This window comes from Ptychodera flava, chromosome 5, assembly GCF_041260155.1.
Source record: "Ptychodera flava strain L36383 chromosome 5, AS_Pfla_20210202, whole genome shotgun sequence".
NCBI lineage: Eukaryota > Metazoa > Hemichordata > Enteropneusta > Ptychoderidae > Ptychodera > Ptychodera flava.
This window is the reverse complement of record NC_091932.1, coordinates 7,098,026-7,120,177: the sequence shown is the minus strand read 5'-3', so window position 1 is coordinate 7,120,177 and position 22,152 is coordinate 7,098,026. Positions and strand designations below refer to the sequence as shown.

The 22,152-nt window shown below is 36.3% G+C and overlaps 1 long non-coding RNA gene across 1 annotated transcript; it reads right to left on the bottom strand.

Moving 5' to 3' along the window:
- Positions 1-10,015: 10,015 nt before the first annotated feature.
- LOC139132459 (uncharacterized) lies at positions 10,016-16,225 on the bottom strand. Its single transcript, XR_011552304.1, has 4 exons — positions 16,172-16,225; positions 13,672-13,757; positions 11,540-11,674; positions 10,016-11,180 (listed from the first exon to the last, which is right to left on the bottom strand). It is a non-coding gene; the product is annotated as an uncharacterized lncRNA (long non-coding RNA).
- Between the last annotated feature and the right edge of the window lie 5,927 nt (positions 16,226-22,152).

Genomic DNA, 22,152 nt, shown 5'->3' with positions numbered 1-22,152 from the left:
GAGCGTTATAAATAAACAGATTACTTCAAGTACAAAGTAATGAAATCTATTACTTAAGTTTCATGCATCTTGCAATCCTCAGATAGAGTGAAAGGATTACTAGCTCGACACTCTTACATATATGATCGGGACGAACCATTCTATTTGTAGGTAGTGTTAAAATTCGATAAATAATATTTGTTTTGGTGGCGGCATTTTGAAACCAACTCAGAGCGTTTGTTTAACAGTGTAGATTTGAAGAGAAACTGATGTAATTTCTGTTACTGAACAAACCAAACAAGGTAAATGATTACAAAGTCCAGTTAAAGAGACAACAATAACTTGCAATGTATATCCATTGTACTGTAGGTGCTAAACCTTCATTATGTCTGCTAGGGATATCAAATACATAGAAAAGACCATTCTGCTTTAAAAATGATGCCATGCTATGTTCTTTGATAATAAGGATTGCTTGTGTAGAAGTCTGAAAAGCAGTATGAAGAGCAGAGTCTCCTATAAACCTTGTCATTGACTCCCTATATGCCTTTATCTCCTGTTATGGACATAACTTCAGATTTGGATTCAGGCAATATCTAGAGTTTGAATACCAGGTACTAAGAGTAATTTTGGGTTGAGATTTCGAGAATGTAGGTCCAAATATCAAAAAAAGTGAATCTGTGGTGACCAATTTTATTATTTTGTGAAAACAAGTGGCGTGCATTGGGAGGACATAGGCCAATATACTTTGGCCAAGTTGTTTAAAAATCGCTTTACATTCGTGATGGATGCATGCAGATGGACGGGACCTAATGTACAAAGCTCAAATAATAATTACATATGTACGGCATACAACGACAATTTGGGGTGTAAACACAGCCTGCCTTCATAACTTGTTCATAAAAAAAGAATGGCTAAAATTGCGAAATGACCATAATTTCAATTTTACAGTGTTGATTGACTGTTGGCTGTGTGTGTATGAGTGATGTCCTTTAGTGCATATGTATGAGTGATGTCCTTTAGTGCATATGTATGAGTGATGTCCTTTAACCTCGTTGATTGGCCAATCGATAGATTTATTTCAGCCCTACGTTTTTTGCCGAACATGCTAAGGGGTGAACCATTTGGTTTCTGAGGGAGGGGCTGGAGGCTTTTGGGGAAATATTGTTGGCCTCCCATGGAGAATAAAAAATAATTTGCTGCATAACCCCCAAAGTGAGAAAAAAGTTACCACTTTACATTCATGTTGTTTATTCATAATTACCAAATTTATTTTGACCCAACCATTATGCTGTAATATTTCAAATTTTGCTGTGTTTAACATTTGAAGAATGGATGCAGATTCATTTCATCGGAAATTTTTAAACAACATAAATATTTTGAAGTCAATTTAGTTTTGAGTTCATAAAAATGCAGCTTTGAGATCTGCATATTTCAAAATTTTCTAATGTTGGAAGGGGATTAGATGTGCAAAATTCTGTACCATTACAGTTTACAGATTGTATGAATGAACTTTGACATTCACAAAATATGTATGTGCACTTCATTTTAGAACAAATGAAATATTCTGCATTGCCTTCAGTTATGCAGAAAAAATGCGTGCATACTTTGAAAAAATGCTGCCATAATCGGCTCAAAAAAAATTTCAACACCTCCATTTACTCCAGTGCCCCTCCCCCCAATCAAATTGTCCTCCCCTTAGTCTGCAGACCCTTTGCAACATAAAACAAAAGGTGTCAATCTCCCGCCAGGAATGTGAGTTTACCAAGAGTTCCACAATTTTATTGGCTATTTAGCCTAGCTTGATGTCAAAATGATAAAAATATTAAAAATGGCCATGTGAATGGTTAAATTATCTACTCGCTCATTGATCAATGATGCTTTCAACGTCCACAGGCTATATCACAGTTCTGCTGATACATTCCCACTTGAGGTGATGATGATTTTTAAGCTCTAAAATTGATACATTGCCACCATCGCTTAAATTAATTTGCAGAACGGAACAAATGGCCACTCAAAACAAAAACCTTTCTCTTCATTGGGTCCTTATTTTTCTTTTTTTCACCCACTGGGTTTTCAGGGGATTTTATTGAATGGCAAAAGCCAATAGGGATTAATATTCTGTGAATACGAGAGTACTTGTGCACCTGCAGAGACAAATAGTTAAAGTCACATGACATGGCTACTATGGTGGATTTCATGAAAACCCTTCAAATTCATAATAAAACTAAATGGTTAATTAGCTCAACATGTGTTGGTGTTTGGCATGTACTGTAGTATGCTTTGTTTTCACTGAAAATAAAGTTCTGGACATCACTGTGATTTTATTTTCAGTTTTTCTTATCAGTGTATGTGTAAAGAATAGAAAATAAGAATATTTACTGGGATGTTATTTTAGAACAAAAATGAGTTCACTGAGATAAGTTCTGACTCTCTTTGCTACACAAAATCTGCCAGTGAAAGAAAAATGCGTAGAATCACTACGGCCCAAAAGTATGCCTCAGTGTACGGTATTCCGCGAAGCATAATTTCTATCGAACAGCGATCTCAGCCGGTCGCTATTGACAACGGCGAACATTGTATCAATTTATTTTCAATAGATTATCGATCGAAAATCTGTTTGGGCGCCGCTTGTGCCGGGCGCTCGTGTGTTGAGGTTACGTCATAAACATTTCCACAATAACCCATATATTGACTTATACACTTTAACATCAAGGTAGCCGTTGGTTTCCTGTACTGAAATTAAATCGACGACAATTTTTTCAGTTTTTGTGATACTTTTACGTACGTTTCAGCACATTTTGGCGCACCTCGGCGAAGTTTGGCGCCATTGTGAACGGGGAACTACACGCGAGTGAGCGAGACAACAATGTATCAATTTCGGACAAAAGGATATCGATCGATAACGTTCACTGCACGACTACAGTGGAGACTCTACGCCCGTTCGCCTCTGTTCTGTGTTATTTTTGCAGTTTACTGGAATTTTCATAGTTATATTCGCCAAAATTTGGTATAAATTACAACAACCTGACGGGTATTTGGTCTGTACAATTTAAGAGACGCTAACCGATTAAAATGGGTTAATATTAGACCCTGATTCTGCATATGCAAAGGCCGTAAGATGGCCATTTTATTGAGGGCAAGAGCAAAAATTCTGCGATCGGAAAAATAAACTGCAACTAAAACAAGTTTCGTCGAGAAATTCAAAAACTAAAACGACAGCAATTTTGTATATATATCAAGGAAACACCGTGCCACTTTTCACTATAATTGGTTCAGAATTGAGAAATTTGAACGAGCGATAGTTGTACGGTCTGTTCAGTACATTAAACGCCATTGTTTTCTATGGGAATTCGAGCAGATTAGACACATCGTAAAATGAAAAATACATCTGGAAAAAACCGTTGGTTTAACTTTTTCATTTCGCTGTTATTTTTTATAATATTTGGTATGACACATATCATGAAGGGTAACTAAAACTCTATGGTTTTATTTTTTTAGTTTCCCTCTTATTTTTATGAAATGACGAGTTGAAGATCGTTTTGCTGTTGACTGTGTTTTTACTTGATTTTGCATATGTCTCTTATCGCTTACGTATTTTTGGAATTCCCTTGTGAAATTCTTCCCAAAATATTATAATTGTAAGGGCAGCATATACGGGAAATAGGACCTGTTGCTCTTTCGTTAATATTCAGATGTGCAGCAAGGAAATACGGCGAAATTTTCAACATGACGCGGGAGGTGAAATTGACTCTCTGAACGCGCACTCCACGTATGTGTGGCGAAACGCAGGGACGCTATGTCCGTACCAAATGGGGCGCCTCTGGGCCGTTGTGAATGGCCAAACAAAACTTTCTGTAAAGCAGCATGGCTTTTGAATGTTGGTACTGAAACTTTTGCATATAGAATCATAAGATGTTCTGGTAATGTATCAATTTTAGAAGTTACAATCCATTACCTTCAGTTTATTTCCTCTGGTACCATGCAATTGAGGTGAATATTTGATACACAGACTGCCACCTCATATGGCTCATGGCAGCCATAGTGTCCTCTATCAAATGCGATATCCGGGCAAGGTTTGGATTCAGGATAATTTCAGATTTGAATCACAGCTACAGTGCAGTAGTCTTATTTATTCCTAGCAGCAGTGCCCGTAGCACTCTTGCCTGATTATATGTGCAATGTTTGATTGATTGTACTGTAGATATACTTCCCAAAGTGTGTTTTCATGCAATAAAGTTCTCATTATTAGTCTTATTCATGATTTTCATCATGGGAAAAAAAGAAAATTTCAAAAAACAGATGCATTACTTTCAGGGTGAAAAAATGACAATATTTCATTCAAATCCAAATTTCTGGTCTACCAGTAGATCCAAAATTCCATTCTGTTCCGCTCTAAAATCAAGTGGGAGAAGACATGGACTCAAATAAAGAGAAGCTAATTTGTTATTTAGTTTGGCTATTTCATTCCGTTCCGTTCCATTCCGCAAACTAGTATAAACCGAAGAGATGCATGAAACAATAAACCTAAGATACAAGAATTTTACATTTAAAAAAATTCTGCATTACTTATTTGAAATCCATGATGACCATGAACACATCAAGGAAAGTTTAACGCACTCCTTTTGTGATTTCACTCATTTTTATCTACAAGCATCAGATGTGGCTTATCATTCCACTCTTTCATGCCAAGTAATGCTGCCAGGAATTGACCAGCCAGAGACTTTTTCAACCTGTGAAAATCATGGGTAACCAGCTTGTTTGATATGCACATATACATGTGACATGGATTTGCCATGACGTGGTTGAGTTTTACGCAAATAGGCAAATAAGAAGCTGTCACTCGTGTGATGACAAAAGAAGACAAGTATCAGTAACATGCATTCAGTGAAAAACTAGATAACCAAATAATTCACTGTTTACACCTGTAGCCTCATCAGCTGGATCAGTGGAAGGTTGACTGATCTCTTTTATTAGCACCTTGTCTATTTCTGATTCACCCTTGCACACAAATGCCAAAACACACGAAACACAACTTTCTGACGATCACACCACAGATCTAATTTAAAATGCTGAATAAACTGCCAAGTACACAACAAATGCGCCTGCAGTATGGATGAGCTTAGTCAACTGATCTGCTGAACGAAATCACACGGGTCAAGCTGACACAAAATTTCTCTCCTTACTGATTCTGTCCATATAAAAACACATTACACAACAAACAAGTTAAGAGAGACACACCTCTTCACCGAAGCAATCCATTCTTTTAAATTCACCAAATGTGTGATTTTCAACTTATTCCGTACTTTACTATGCATTGTAAAATTTGTGTTCAGTTTTTTGTACAAAAGTGGACTGGTGGACTCAGTTGATCCTTGACATTGTTCAGCAATGGTCGGTTACACATATGCACAAGGTATAATTCTTGCTCAGAAAGACTCAATTCAAATGTCAGGAAAAATCTGACAGGGTTTGTGGATATTCAGTGATACATCGTCGCTTGTTAAATGCTAGCAAAATTGTCACTTCGGAAGATATTTCAATTTACAAAAAGTGAAACAACCCCAAAAAACAGTGGTCAAATTTAATAAGTTGCCATAGCGGTCAATTTTACTGGTGGTCAGCTAATCATAAGCCTGCCACGCAGTACAGGATTGTCAGTAATTGTCACAGTAGCTTTGCTCCACATTGTTCTATTTTGCATCAGTCAGTCTGTCATTCGCATTCTGAAAATGGCACTGTCACGGTGTCAATAGCTCACATAGAGCAAGCTTTGAAAAGGCGAACACTGACAGCACTCGATGCGATGTTACATTGTTTAGTACAAAACACACTAACATATGGATAAAAACAAGGACGGATGTGTAAAACATGAGTAACTGAAGTTTCTCTTTTATATGATATATCGGGTTGATTGATAAGATTTCAGCAAAAATAAAACTATATCAGGCCCTTATACACTAATACCCTTTTGAGAGAACACTGCATACAAACTGCCAGAATCAGTAGCAGGGCTTTGAACTCTGACTAATCTAAAACAGACAAAACATTTAAACAAGTTCTGGGGTGGTTTGTTGAAACATGCATTACTACCAGATAAAATCACTACATTTACAAAGCTCTGGGTAGTAATAGTATCCTAGTCTTCCAATCATGGAAGGAACTGGCAAGTGTACAAAAGAGCGTAATCGATCTTGTAGGTTTTGTTTATCAGCTAATTCAAATTAATTACCTCTATAAACTTCTCCTCCCAGCAACTGAGGGAAACCGTACTTGATAGACAGATGTCATAGGCTAACTTGCCATTATACTAATTAATTAATGTGAAAAAATAAACAGCTGGGCCGACGGCCATTTTATGGTGCTACTTTTTCTCATGTGTAATCGATAATTTCAATTTCTCCATGTTCTAGCACTTTCTGTGTTACACTTGCCTAAGTTTCACTGAGATTCAGGGAACACTACAATCTTTGACAACCTATGACAAACGTACTTGACTTAAGCCTGAGACTCGATCTGATGTGAACATTTGGAAATTTATACCTTGATATATTTAAGCATTAAGCTGAGGCCCTTGGACATTGCTGCATGGGACTCCATGGGACTCATCCTAGTGTTTAGTGTGAGCATAGACCCTCGAGAAAATGTTTTTCTCGAGGGTCTATGGTGTGAGAGGCTGTATTCTGCAATGGTTGGACGAGCTCGTATTGCTTCACATCACCAGAAGCCTTACCGAGCGTCAGAATGAACACAGAACACGGTTACCCATTCAACGCAAATGGACCCAGGGCAAAATGACGACCATTCCATTTGACGTTAAATTTTACTCGGTGAAAAGTTTAGTATGCTGAAAAATATTTTTGGAACTTCGACTATCATTTTGCGTGTAGGAAAAGATAATGCATTTCATAAACTGATTTACCAAGAGTCCGTCTAGCAGAGCCTTGATTCTGTGAATTCGCAAGAGAAAATTTAGTTATTTAGCCTAGGCCTACTCCATCAAAAACCGGAAGCTGGATGTAGGACATCCTTGCTACTTTTAACGAAATGAGACACAGGAAGGCACACGGGTCGAAAGACAAAAACTATGACTGTTGTACTTTCAAAGAGTAAAAATGAAATACAGTTTATTATGACAGCGGAGCCACTAGTGCAGTGTACTATCACTTTCAGTATCACTGTATCAACTCACCTCTCTCTCTCTTTTGGAAAGCCTCGTCTGGACAAATGCATAATTTTGATCATAAGAAAAAGATTTGAAGTCGCCTAAAATTTACGCCAGTCTGCTCGGGATGGTCCGAGAGTCAATTCATATCACACTTTACATCCCTTCGTGACTTTTGTTGACAAATTTTGTTGCAGGCTGAAGGGAAGTGAAGAGCGCCGCCATCGGGCATCTTTTGTCATTGAGGGCGCTTTGTTATACACAGGGGTCACCCTGGGGTCACCCAAGGTCACACTGGTCGGGTTTGCCGCTACACTCACTCACAGGCAGGCGCCGGCTCTTGACTCAATGCAGGCGAACCGCTAGCCGTCATTTGATTTTTATTGTATCAGTGACGGCTAGCGGTTCGCCTGCATTGAGTCAAGAGCCTGTACACTCACTGATGAGTATAGCTGTGATATCGTCGCGTGCTGTGGCTGTGACATCGGCGGCGTTTGTGGACCGACGTACGCTGGTAGGTTGTAAAAGTGTGGTGGAGGCCGTAATGCCGGGAACACACAGACCTGTAGGCAGGGTTATTAGTAGTAAAAGTGTAGCTCTGCGTACAGGTCTGTGTGTTCCCGGCGTTATACGTCCTCCACCACAGCCCTGCAACAGTCTATGGAGATAACAGGGGATTCCGCAGCCAGATTCAAAATGGCGATCTCCATGCCAGGTAAACAACTGTGGAGTACGTTATGTTGCAGAAAACGAGCGGTTTTGGACGTTAGGACGTTTGGGACCATTCGTTTCTATGGGGATAGGGGAGCTGAAGTATGTGCTAATGGAGGGGGGGGGAGGGTTGACTTTTACAAAGCAGCTTTTTTGGGGGTTTAAATTTTACAATCAATGGTTAGGGCAGGTCAAATTTCACTGAGGTTTGTATGGAATTTTGGCAAAAAATAACAGAATTGACCAAGTATATTAAACCTAATGTGAACATGGCATTATTCTGTCTGGACAGGTGATAGCAAGTACAAAAGAGTACTCTTTTGTTCACAAACATATTCAAGTTGACCAAGAAAATTAATGTCATGGCAATGCATTTTCACAATAAAACTTTTATAACACTTTGAAAACTGGAAAAAATAATTTTTGAAAATATGGTGCTTTATGGAGTTTTTGCAAAGATTTTTGGAATTTGCAATTACAAACATCTGAACTAAAAGGATTAACAATATAAATACTGACACAAATAGGAAAAGTGCTTTTTAAAGCAGTTATTCTGACATATCACTTTGACTGTCAAGGTCACTTAGATAAAACTGCATCCTTCATGCTACTCAGTTCTAATGGGTCACTTTGACTGATGGATATAAGCTAGTCTATTTTCTGTCATCTTTTCATTTACCAGTCGGAGGACAATAGTGTTCCAGTATCAGATGAGATATTTGGACCACCCTATTTTTTGTCTCTAAGTATTGTTGGGGAATGTATTACAAAATGTAAAAAAGGGCTTTGCACAAAATACTTTGAAACGATATGCTGCAGATAATTATTCTTTTATTTCCTACCGAGTTACATGTTTGATAGTATAAAATGCAATTGAAGACAGAATGAACTATATTGCATGTGATTTGTTATTCAAGAAAACAAAACAGGAAAGTTAGCTATGTTTTATGTACAGTACTTTGAGAACACAATATGCCGCAGAGATATTTATATTATTTTCTTCAGTGTAACTGTTATTAGATGGAAAAAGGAAGGAATGGAAAGGAAATATCAGTGTATCTTCACAAATATTCTTTACAATTTTATACCAGTGGCTGATTTGACAGAAACCAATGGTTTGGTACTGGAAAATGATGAATTAATGAGGATCTCAAATGAAGACAAACAAACATGGAAAGAAAAATTTTTATATGTTGGTGGCGATTTTGAAAATTTGATGAGGTCACATGACCATAATTTGCATGTTTGGGAAAAGTGTCTCATGGGGATTCTAAAAATATTGAGTTAAGATGGACATTTTTTGATTATATCCGAAGTCAGACATAATGCCACATAGTACTTCCAAATGTCAACTCCACACAAGCGCCCTAGGGTGCAAAGGCAATTTCAGTTAATCAGATGAATAGGGGGGGGTCACATTTTACAATCAATGAATTTGAGGGGCTCATATTGTAGAAAAATCATCTGGAAGGGGTTGCATTTCATTTGTGTACCTTAAGTTCCACTGACCCCTTCCCCTCATTCCTGATGGATGTAGTATGATAGCAGGGTACACTTACCCATTCCGGACACCTGGTACCATCACTAACTATCAGTGGTTCAGAATGGTCCTACTTAAATTTGTAAATCACAAATGTCCCATGGACCTGGTAATGTATTACCTTGAATGGAAATGATTATTTCAGCAGTTGAATGTCATTTTGCTCTGACTCAGTGGAAACGATTTCCTTTTTCAGGAATAAAGTAAATTAAACATACCTTCATATTATCAAAGAAACAATGAAGAGAAATTATTTTGCAATGATAGTCATTCATGTGTGGTTTTGGTACAATTACAACACTATTTCAGAAGTTTTACACACTTCATCTTCATGAGTCATCCAAAATCTCTGAGCAATGCACAAATTTTCTTTCTGGCAAAAAATATGCCAATGGAATTATGGGTAAACCAGTGAAGCACTGAGAACAAATGACCTTTCTGACTTTAGAACTGAAGCCTTGAATCTGGAAGAGTGAATGTGTGAAAATTATCTTACAGTGAAGATGACCTTAAGCATTTTTATTCCCTTAGGTGTAATTTTGATTGGCTAATCATTTGATAACTAGCACAACAGTCCACAAATAAAATGCTTTATTTGTGATAGGTACAAAAGTCTAGTTTTATGACCATGATGCTTCCTAAAGTCAACTGTGTATGTTACTCAATACAGTTACTTTATTCAGCTGCTTGATGCACAAATTTTTCTCTGTGGCACATAAATTGTCATTGCTGTCTACAAATGAGCACAATACCATTAACAGTACCAGATTCATTGACTCAGTCCAGTTGCACAAAACACATAACATTTTTATGATATTTACGTCACTGTAATTAATAACACTCACATAATTTGCGAATTTCAACTTTATTATCTCTTTTGAAAGTATAACTAATATTTAATTTCTGTTTGTGCTTGCTTAAGCATGTCACAATCTTATTTATAAAACCATATTGAATAAACTCAAAAAAACTGCAAAGATCACTGGCTAAAATTTGAATAGGTATGTTGAACTGAATAAGCACGTGTGATCTACTGTCCCAGGGTCAAGGCCAATCAATTCCTAGACACAGAAACAGCTCCCCAGAAAAAAGTGTCACATTTATGGTAAAGTGCAGCTCAGGGACAGAAAATCACCCTCTCAAATTTTGTACAATTGTTTTTCTCATCTACAACTTGAGGGGGCTTATTTTTTTTTATTTTAAAGCTCTTGGAATATAAAAATGTTTATTGGTTTCTCAACCTTATTTGACTCCACAGAGTTAACACAGGGATGGCGCCGAATTTCAAATACTGGTAGATGTTTGGTAATTTGTTTCTCCAGTACCAAACTCAGCACAGTGAACCCTGAGTTTTATACTTGATTTGGTGAGAGGATGGTTGAAGGTTTTATATATTAAATTTTCAGCAAACGTTTTAGTCTTGCCATTTCGAGGTGCATACTACCTTTAGTTAATGTTTGAAAAAGGTTTTACCTCCGAACACATACATATAACTACAAGGTAGCAGAGATGTCTAAATACAAACATATACAATTACATTGAGGTCATGGTCAATCTTCTAAAATTCATCAAGACCTAGGATATATGCTGTGTGAGCCTGATGGAAAATTCCCACACACTGAGGAATACCAAGAATACAACTTAAACTCTTGAAGCATCTACTACTTTCAATGTGTTGTACCCTTGTGCATGTTTGGGTCTGATTAGAACTGTGAGAACATAATCACATAATTTTTCTGAGACTGCCTGGCTCTCTGCTGGTTCTCAATATGATGTTAAACCATACATCTATAGAGAAAACATACAATCAGATTAATATTATCATATACAATCACAGCAACCTTTAAAGTTAGGATGAAATGATACATGGCAATTGTAGAGGTAGAACAGACTTGAGTGTGTCTGTACATATCTCTTTCTGCCTGCCTGCCTGTCTGTCTGTCAGTCTGTCTGTCTTTTTGTGTCTGTCTGTCTTTCTGAATATACTTATCAGCTCTTACATTCAGACTGTATAGAAATTCAAGATCAATATAAATCAATAGTTGTGTGTCTGTGTCTGTCTCTTTGTCTGTGTGGGTATGTGTCTTTCTGTCTGAATGAATGATTACACATCAACAATTAAGCTCTTAAACACTGAATGAATTTACCTGTGATTGTAAAGTTTCTTTGCAGTGTAATGAGATATCCATCTTACATTGATTTACAGATAATAACTTTGCATTAACATAGTGATCAGCATTGAGATCCACTCCTTCCAATACTCGTAGTCCACAAACAGGAATCTGGTGATTAAAAAAACAAATATGATGAAACTTGCAGCAGTACTGGCTAATTCTGTGGCAGTATTACAACATAATCAATGAAAATTTAGAAACCTTATTGATAAAATGAAAAGCTTGAAAAATTTAAAGGAAATGTTAAAAGCAGCAGGTTTCCCTGTCTCTGTATGCAGGTACTTTTTTCCAGATGTTAAAATCCAAAAGAAGTCAGCATTGCACTTGTTTGTGACAAAGGAAAGCATTGAACACTGGTAGAAATCCTTTTAATTAAGGTCAGAGGTCAGCATAATATTAGAGGAAGACAAACTTTTGAGATTCTATCTGTCAATAAAAAGTGTACTATCTTGCACTTTAAGTTTGAGTGAAAACTATTTCCGGCAAAGTACTTTCCTCACGGGTAGTGAATTAGCAATGTAAATATTCTGTAAGTTAGGCTGGGAAATTGTCACTGAGTTCATGAAGAGTGTTATTGGTTTTAAGCCATAGTTGTCTTTCGATGTTCTCATGTCTCGTCATTTAATGAGATAGTGGATCATGAGAACAGTCAATCAAATGTTATAAGTACCCTTTCATCCTCTACAATTTGAACTTGACAAATAATAAGTTTCTGATAGTTACTGAAAGTTTGATTATTGCTCAATAATCTTGAGTCCATAAGCATGTCTGGTAGAAAACATCTGGGTGCTCAATTACAAGCCCCTCACCTAGCATAACAAAAGCTTTTTTGTCACCAAACAGGGGTTTTATCCTTAAAGGGGAAGTTCACTCCACATGATTTTTTTGATATATGCTAGCTTTTGGTCTTGGTATTTACAACTCGCACCCTTTTTTTAAAATAGGTGAAACAAAAGCAGAACAAAGTTGTATCATGGGAAAAAAGCATCAATGTTGGCACTTTCATCACATGATATACTCGATGGGTATGGCACTGTTGACTCGCTTATGCTCACCTACGTTGTTGTGTGCATGCACATGTACATGAACTTCACAGTTATAAACTAGTTTACACTTCTTGTCATTGTCAAGAAATCAAAGACAAACTTGATAACTTCAGCCCTAACTTTGGTAAAATAGTACATGTAGAGATACTGTACATTAAACTATAAATTTTCTTATATTTGACTGTTGGTGTTTCTTGCAAAAAAATTACAGAAATTCAGAGACAGAATTTGACACTACTCTAACTTTGATCACACACCTTCAGACAAAATACTTTCTACAGTATGTTTATGGTCAACCCACAATACCTTCCATACAAGTGTACTATGTACCTTTTATCACAGTAGTTCTCAGATATACAAATTGTTGTGTTGAACTTGGGAGCTGTGAACTTTGAACTACCGGAACTGGGAGAAAAATGATGAAATTTATTGTAAAGACATTAAATAAAGCTATATTACGTAATGTCTCAGATTGTCACATAAGTTCGAGAAACAAAAATATTCATTTAGATCAAAAACCACCTCCCCTCCCCCCGAAACAAAAGTTCAAAAGTGCAAATTGTTGATGTCCACCTGGGAGAACACTGTACTGAGAATTACGAGTCCAGTGAAGACAGCAGTATTCAGTGCTGTTTCATCAACACAGTGAGAGTGAAATGACCAGGGTGTGGTTAGAGCAGGCAGACACTTCTAGCACATATGAAAAATAATACTTTTATATTTATAATTTGATGAATGAAAGGTTTAGGATACAATGTTACAGTCAGTTAATTGTATTTGGGACATGAACGAGCTAGAAACAGATACTGTAAAATTGTTGGCATTAGTGTGCGTATCATTTTTCTATTTTTACACACACAGAACTTGTCATCACAAAATAAAAGTGCAAAAGTGAAGTTCACTAATTGAATGGAAATCAAACCCCCCTCCCCCAATAAACAAATGAATTTCACTTTTTGAACTTATGCGACAATCTGAAACAATCTCTTAGCTTGTTCAGCATACAGGCACAACAACCCATTGCATGTAACATTCATGTACACACCAAATTCAACTTACCTACAGGGTTCATAGGTTTACCATTGTGAAAATATGTCTTATATGCATCATTGATAGGTCTGGGTTCACATAGGCTTGACAATTCACTGTAAAAGAGATTAGGTAATTGGTAAACATTACAAAGATGAATTCTGATGGACTGCTGGCTGCCACTATAAAAGAATCATCAAACAATTATCGTTGGCATAAGTTTCATCAAACTGATTCTTTAAGGTAGAATACAACTCAGGGACAGATTCTTTTACAAAGTTTTATAATTCTTTTCTGATCTAACACTTGTGGAGGTTCATTTTAAAGCTTTTTGAGTATGAAAAATTTTCACCTTTACTAGATTTTTGAAAATCAAAATTTTATTTTCCTGCCACAGGGTGGCCATTTCGAATTCCAAATAATGGTAAATTCTAGGCAAGTTGTTTCTCTAGTGCACAAAGGTTTTCTGGGTAACACATGAATTTTATTCTTGATTGTGCAAGAGAGTGGTTGAGAGTTTCATTGAGGAAAGTTTGAGCAAAGTTTAAATTTCTCACTTCTGAAGCACATACTACCTTAATGCTACTTTCAGATTATTGCATAGGAATCATAATTGTTTTCTGAATATTAGAAATGCAACAATTACATAACCTTCACCAATGACAGCATAGAATATATTCTGTTTCAAAACAGGTGATACAGTATCAATTGACATATCTAATTGTGATTTGTCAATGTCATTACTTTGCCTTCTAAAAAAGAATTTTTTCAAGGCAACTAACAACCAAGGCAGTAATCCTCCTACGAACAGTCATCTTGTGAATTTCTATTATCACATACCCTTATATTTATTATATTTTTTTTAAAACAAGATGTTACTTCCTTTATTTTCAGCCCCTGCTTGGTATAGCCTGGCGTGGGGCTAGTGGTTTTGGCTCTGTCAGTTTATTAGCTTTTCTTTCTGTCCTCTGCATGTTCTATACGAGAAGTTATTTCAGTGAAACTTATCAGAAAGACAAGAATAGCATCAACGACACTTTGCTCAAATTTAGTTAGACCCGGCAGGCCCAAGTGAGTGTATGTATAATATTTACTAGCTTCTATGGGCTTAAGCTTGTATAATATTCATAAGGTCAAGTGTATTTGAGCACATTTTGATGAACTCTCAGTCAAATACCAAGGTGATGTGAATGGTTGACAACTGTTGCAATGGTGATTCATTTAGTTTTGTCATGTATTAGTTTTAAAAATCAGACACAATTATGCTTTGACCAATATCAAGATAGTTCTATCTATGGGGTATACAAAACCTGTTTCATTTTAAGATTGTGCATGCCTAAAAAGTGAACTACTTAAACTTTCGCCCAAACTTTTCTCACTGAAACTTTCAACCATTTTCTAACCAAATGCATCACTTTTCATCACTTCAACATAGCTGCAACATATAAGGTTTATGATATTCATTGTTAACAAGCATGTTTCAACTTTCATCAATCGCCAGCATACCCTAGATACAGTATTTAGATCGGTCATAGGGGTCCCTGGCAACCTATGAGCAGAGTTCTGACGATCACCCCCTTTAACTCTGTGGAGATAAAATAATGATTTAGATTTTTTTTGACAATTACAAAAGCAAAATTTTTTCTTACTCCAAGAGCTTTAAAATGAGCCCCCACAAGTTGTAGATCAGAAACAGAATTGTAAAAATTTGAAAGTTAGAATATCTGTCTCCAAGGTGCATTCTACATTTTAGTGTTTCATCATCTCCCTATATGCGGTAGCTATAGCAACTGTTACAATATCAGTACGTATTACAGCATACAACCTCCAATGTGTCAAAAAATATATGCATCCAATTTGCTGTTGGGGCAGTAAATAACCAATGATTAAAGCATCAAAGCGAGTCTGTAGTTTAATGGACCAAAGCCAGCTGATGAAAGCATCAAATGATGTCTGTGGTATGAATTATGAATGACTGATACTCCAAACATTAGACAAACCTTTGCACAGCAGTCAAGGCCAGTCATGCTAACTTTATATTCTCATTATTTTTATTCTGTATGTCCATTGCATTCTTATCCTACTTCCAAAAGAATATTGAAATATCCACCATTTAGCTTGCCAACACATAGTGTCTATATGTATAAAATACACTGTTATTGTTTACATTAAATTTGAATTCTAGTCTGGATCAGAATAAACTTGTTAACATTAACAACGCACTTTCCACATAAATAGTGAAAAATCATCAAAAGTTAGTATTACTGGCCCTTTCATATTCTAGCCAAACTTGACCATAAACTCGTAGTATATAAAAAACCGACTAGTGAATGAATCATCAAAGTTACAGTTGTTGACCTTCAAATTATCCAGCTTATCGAAACAATCAATGCACCATAGGACATGACAGAAAAGTTTAAAAGAGTATTTGATATACAAAATCTTACAGAGTAAATAAAATTCCAAATAAATAACCAAATAGACTTTGACATGTGTCAATAAAATAAATTAATGCCGAAAAGGTACTTACACTGGCAGTCCCTAACAGCGTTCTCTAGAGATCTGCTTCTCCCTGGGTCAATTTCTGAGGAAATGAAATAAGCACAACAGTGTCAGTATTTCAGATCACTAGTAGGACTTGCAAATCAGAAAAGAGCTAGATAAACAAGTGACATTGCTTGTAGTTCAGTGTGCTAGCACATGATTACATCTCAATCCTGAGTAGACTTTTCCATTTGTTTGCTGGAGTACTGCATTGCATGACATGTGTGGTGTTTCTTTTCGCTGAATTCAATGTGGATGTTGACAACGACGATTGTTTAATACACACTGTCATAAAAACAAAAAGTGGGATATTTTGACAATAAGTTTTCAACATGAGAGCTCCACAGGCTGTTTGGAATTATGTTTTTAGTAACTTGTCATGAACTAAAAGAAAATGTTTGTGAGTAAAATTTCAGATACTGCTAAAATCTGATGGCCTTATTCATCACTGAAATAATTATTTCTTTAAAAGATCATGCCTGCATCAGCATCTCTATTATACTGTGAAAATTTCAAAAATTAGAAAATTGGAAAATTGTGACATCAGAGAAAGCACCCTTTAATGAAGCATCATTGCCTTGATATCAAGATCAAACCATTTAATCAGTTCCCTAGATATTGTAGTTTTTGACCTATGTCCTATTACTTTGAAATCAGAAAAGAAATGTCCTATATGTAAGAGTTTGAAATCATATGCAAGACCAGAGAAAATAATTAGAGTCACTTGGATTTCCTTTTTGACAAGGCTACAGAGACTGCAGGCCAATTTTTAACATTTGTCATGAATCTGCAAGATCTCCCACTAGTTACATTATTTGTGATGACTTTGAGCCCAGATTTTATAAACTGTCTACAATAAAAAGGGCATCATATATACAAGCGGTGTTGACAGAACAAATTCAGAGCATTTAAAGGAGAAAAAAATCAGCAAAAAATACAAAAATGCCCTTAAGGTTGCAACATAGAAGTATGTACTTGCAGCAATTTTTAAAGATAAAATCTCCAAAGTGGCTAAAGTAGAAGTGGCAATTACAGCAAAGCTTGGTACCTGAGAGACAAATTACCAATCAACAACTAATACCATTTACCACATAAACTTCAAAACTACTGCCATCTGTGTGTTAACTCTATGGCAGAAAACGAAATATTTGATTTTCAAAATTGTGACAATTTAAAATAAGCTGCCACAAGTTACAAGTGGTATTTTAGAAAAGAATTGTAAACATTTGAGAATCTGAATATCTGTCCCTAAGGTGCATTCTACCTTAGTTTAACAGCCTTTTCCAAAGTTTTCAAACCTGTCCTTGGTACTTGGTCATGATTATTATTCTCAGAATTCTATACATGAAAGAAATGTATAAAATATCTGTTCTGCCACAAGGCTGCCATTGAAGGATCACATCCACATAGCTTATTTACAACATTTTGTATGCAAACTAGGAACTGTTTAATTCATTCAGTTGACAAAATCTCTCCTCTAAAAGTCTTGGCATGTCAATAGCCATCTTGGCTGTTAGTATTACCGTATTAGTATTATTAGTAATATTAACAGGCTTGTGTCAATAGACACTTGTTATACTACTTAGATTATGTGCGTGCATCATGGACATTCCCTATTTGAGATATTCCAAACAAAATTACCCTACAGATGACACAAACAGTGTGACACTATAAGCAGCATTGGTACAAGGAGAGAGTTCCAGCACAATACGACAATTTGCAGATTCCACTGTTGTATTGCTGTGAGTTCCGTAGCCCACAACTTTCACCCAAAATCGCCGGAGAAAGTTACAAGCTATGGAACGGAAGCAAATTTGATTGTTAAAGGTTTTGTCTGTCATCTCGGGCCACTTAAATAGGGATAGCCTTAAATAATTGTGTTTCAGAAATCACAATTCAATAATAAACAAACTACCAGATGTCAATGAGTGAAATGGTTTGCTTTCAATGATTTAATATTACAGGGCTACTTTTGGTGCAATACTTGGTGAAAGCCGCTTTGACACATCAAAAAGACATCTTTCTGACTCTTAAAGGGGCCCTAGCTGTGAATTGAGCCACAAGCAACTGAGCTCCGGGTCAATACATTAGAAATCCATGGCATCAAGACGACTTACTATTATTGATAAAAGCAGACGATGCCATATCACTGTACAAATTTTCATCTGAGCAAATTAAAAGTTACAAGTCTTTGGATTAGTTTTTCCCTCTGGTCCTTACAATGATGAAAACTTACCATTCATTCATTTTGCAATAGGTCACTGATGTGAAACTCAGTATTTTAAAGTGGGATGTGCCTCTGTGACAGATATTCAGTCTCTAATTGTTACTACAGTACTTTGCTGATATGCTACTTTTACGGACTCACTTGAAAGCTTTAGATATCAAAGCTGAAGATATCAGTGCCTATTGCTTTGTTGAATCAGAAAATTATTTCCCCCAAATTTCTATATTTTTATAGAGATAAAACGATGGTTGCCTATTTTCATTGCCATATCATTCAATTTTAGGTAATTTATTTTTCTTGTTCAAAAGTGTTTATGGTAATTCCTTAATTTATGGGTGATGTTGAAAGACAGTGGTTTAAAGTTTCTTTGAGGAAATTAGACTTTTGCTTGAGTTTTAAAACTCAAGCAAAAGTCTATCTTTCAGTTTCAAGGCACATACTACCTCAAAGATTATACAGAGTTGTTATCTTACCAAGAAGCAATTGCTGCCATAACTGAGCCATCTTGAAGCACGGTTGTCATCTAATGGATTTGTATGTTACAGGATTTCAATTGGAGGTTTGGTGTATCCCAGTGATGCCTTCTCACAGATGTAAGACATGATCCACTTCTAATGCAATGCAGCATCCTTAAACCAGCATCAATTCCTGTATTATAGCCCTGATGCAGTCATCGGCCTTGTTGTCTGAAAGTAACAAAGATTTTTGTGTCATGAGCATAGAGGGATCAACTGTAGTTTACATTATACCAATCTGACATATAAAATCATGCACATCTATGCATACATGTAGATGTATTACGTTGAGACACACAGAAAAAAAGACAAAAATGTTTCGAAAACGTTACCAAATGATCTTTTGTGATTTTATCACCCGAAAGTATGTTTGCATGTTTAGTTATAGATTCACAAAACTTGCTATGTATTGGTGTAACTCTCTTGCCACTAAAATTTTTTTAGAAACCAGATATTTCTTGTGGCAAAGTGGAACCTTTTGTCATTGAACAGGGATTTAAGGGCTACAAAAAGTTTGAAAGAACCTGCAGCTGGTTTCATTAGGCTGCAGTTATCCTTGCATGGTTCTACTGTCCTTTCATAATACCACTCAAAATCTCTACATTTCTGAGTTGATGAAGAATCAGAGTAATAGACAGCAATATAATACCTGGTTGTCCATCGATTACCAGTGTGTATACATCACTGGTTCACCAGAAGATCATGTGAACTGATTACCAGACTCTGTGTAATTCAAAGCTATCCAATACTGGGAACCACTGCCAAACGCTGCCAGTTTACTCTTGATGAAGGCTTTTCAACACTAATGTCATCCATTGAAATGGTGAAGAAGAAAAAAGAACCAGACATGTACATTCAGTAGACAATACTTTATGCACTTTTTGTGTAGTCATTAAAAAGAAAAAGATGCTTAAACTGCTGCTGGGTGCATCTCCTATCTAAAATGCTAAATTATGAAAAGAATAATTCTTGTTGAAATTCACTCTTGCATGTACAGATGTATCCGAAGATATCACTGTTACCATTGGAGGTAAATATTTCACCTTCCTTTTTGTCACTTTCAGACTTCTACTATATAATCATTATAAAGGACACAGCTCTTCACATTATGGTGATGTGACAAAGAATAACTAAATTTTCTCAACTGTATAATTGTAGGTGAGATACATACAGCCACATATCTTCTGAAACTGTAAAGTTCATTTCTAGTTATGGGTACTCTAACAAGACTGTACTAGTACTGGGCTCATATAATATACTGTAGAATAATTAGACACTATCTTAGGGCCGGGGTATGTTTGTTTATATGCACCCTCTGATAAGTAGACATTTCTACTATAAAGAAGATGTGACCTTGTATTCATTAGGTGTGCTGCTAATTATTTAATCAGGCGATGATGAAGTATACCGGTATAGTTCTCATTACAGCTCATTGCATACAGTGGTTCAGATCCAAAGGATAACAACTGCAGACTTAGAAAGCAGTTTGTGTGTGTGATCTTGAAAATGCAGTAACTATCGCATAGACTACAAATGAGTGAATGTGTACTGTACTGACTCACTTGTCATTGATTGTAACCAAGTTTCCACCCTATACGTTACACAGTTATTCAGCATCAGCCCATAGGGTTTGGTCAGATATGAATTTATAGAATTTATATATAATGGCATTGTGTGAACCAGCCCTGAAATCAAAAAAAAGGTCTGGTTTCATGACGACTTGGTGTGTAAATTGCAAAAGCACTAGGCTATATCGTTATATTTACACAATAACATCCTTGCTGTTAATCTTGCAAAGACAATTCATAGTCTAACAGGCAGTATGCAATAATATTGCTAAAATGATTGCAAGTTTTAGATACTGGTAGAATTCATTAATCTGCAAAAACATTTGACAGTTAGACACAAATGTTAGAGGCTTTATTAAACAATGTGATAATTTGGTATTTTGAAATTATGAGAGTCGAACAAACATCTCTACTTTAAAGTTAGAACTGAAAATAAAATGCATGGAAAATGCATAAAAAGGCTTCTCAGCTAATGGAGCTATACAGATGATGAAGGAGAAATGTGCAGATTGATAAGCAAATGGAAGGAGCAACCGTCAAAATTCAGGACAAGTTGTGAGAGTATGCAAAAGAGCAGGTCTGGGTGCAAAATCTTCTTCTCTATGCATAGCAACCTACCACTGAAAGTCACAATTTCAATCCCAGGTTCTCGCATTAGTGGAGTTCTCCTCCCAGTCAAACACTTGGCCAGTACGATGTTTGATTTCTATAACATTAATTGCACAAACTAGTCTCAACCTTTTGGTGCATTTTGCTAATCCTGCAAACAGAGTTTACACAAGTGTTTGATTGACGGTCGGTTGAAATTGCCAACGGTCATTGATTCGCCACCACCAACACTCTATTTTCTAAAAATTAGTCTTCCAGTTGGGTTAGAATTTGAATATAACCACAAGGGTTCAATCGGCAGCAGCTTTGCATTGACCATTTAGTAGTGTGTCTGCATTTTTGCGGCTGGAAACAACTAAAAAGTGGCATTTTCTGGAGCATGTGCCCGCATAATGCCTGTTTGGTGTCCACTAACACAATGAACGCTGCCATAGCTTCACACCCTTTTAAAGGGAGGCTCCGCCTTTAATTCTGAACTAGCCAATGGAGCTTTGATATTTGGTTGACAGGGATATGGGAAGATAGATTTCTGTAAAATGTCATGTGACCAGGATGACCTTTGACCTCAGTATAACAAATATTGCTATAAATCATTAATTACAAGTGCTACAACCTTAGTATTTGGTGGAATGAAGCACTAAATGGCGCCAAATTCAGTACCTCATTAATTATGCACAATCAAATTCTGGGCTGGCCTGTAGAGTTGAAGGTCTGATTTTTGGTTGGCAAAGATAATTATGGGGGGGGGGGGGGCAAAATCAGTTAGCAAAAGTAAAATACCTATCATATTCAGTATGAGGCATTTAATCATGCTGTATCCTGTAAGCCATTTGTTATGCACATATATAATATTTAGGTTAGCCAATAGAGTTAGAGGTCTGATTTTTGATGGGCAGGGGATAATTATAGGAACACAGCTTTCATCCAAAATATCTTCATGACAAGGATGTCCTTTGACACCTTTCACTCACATACATTGCTCAGGCCCTATAAAATTTGTTACTGCCTTGACCCGATTACTGAGGGACAAACATGATACAGTGGTTTG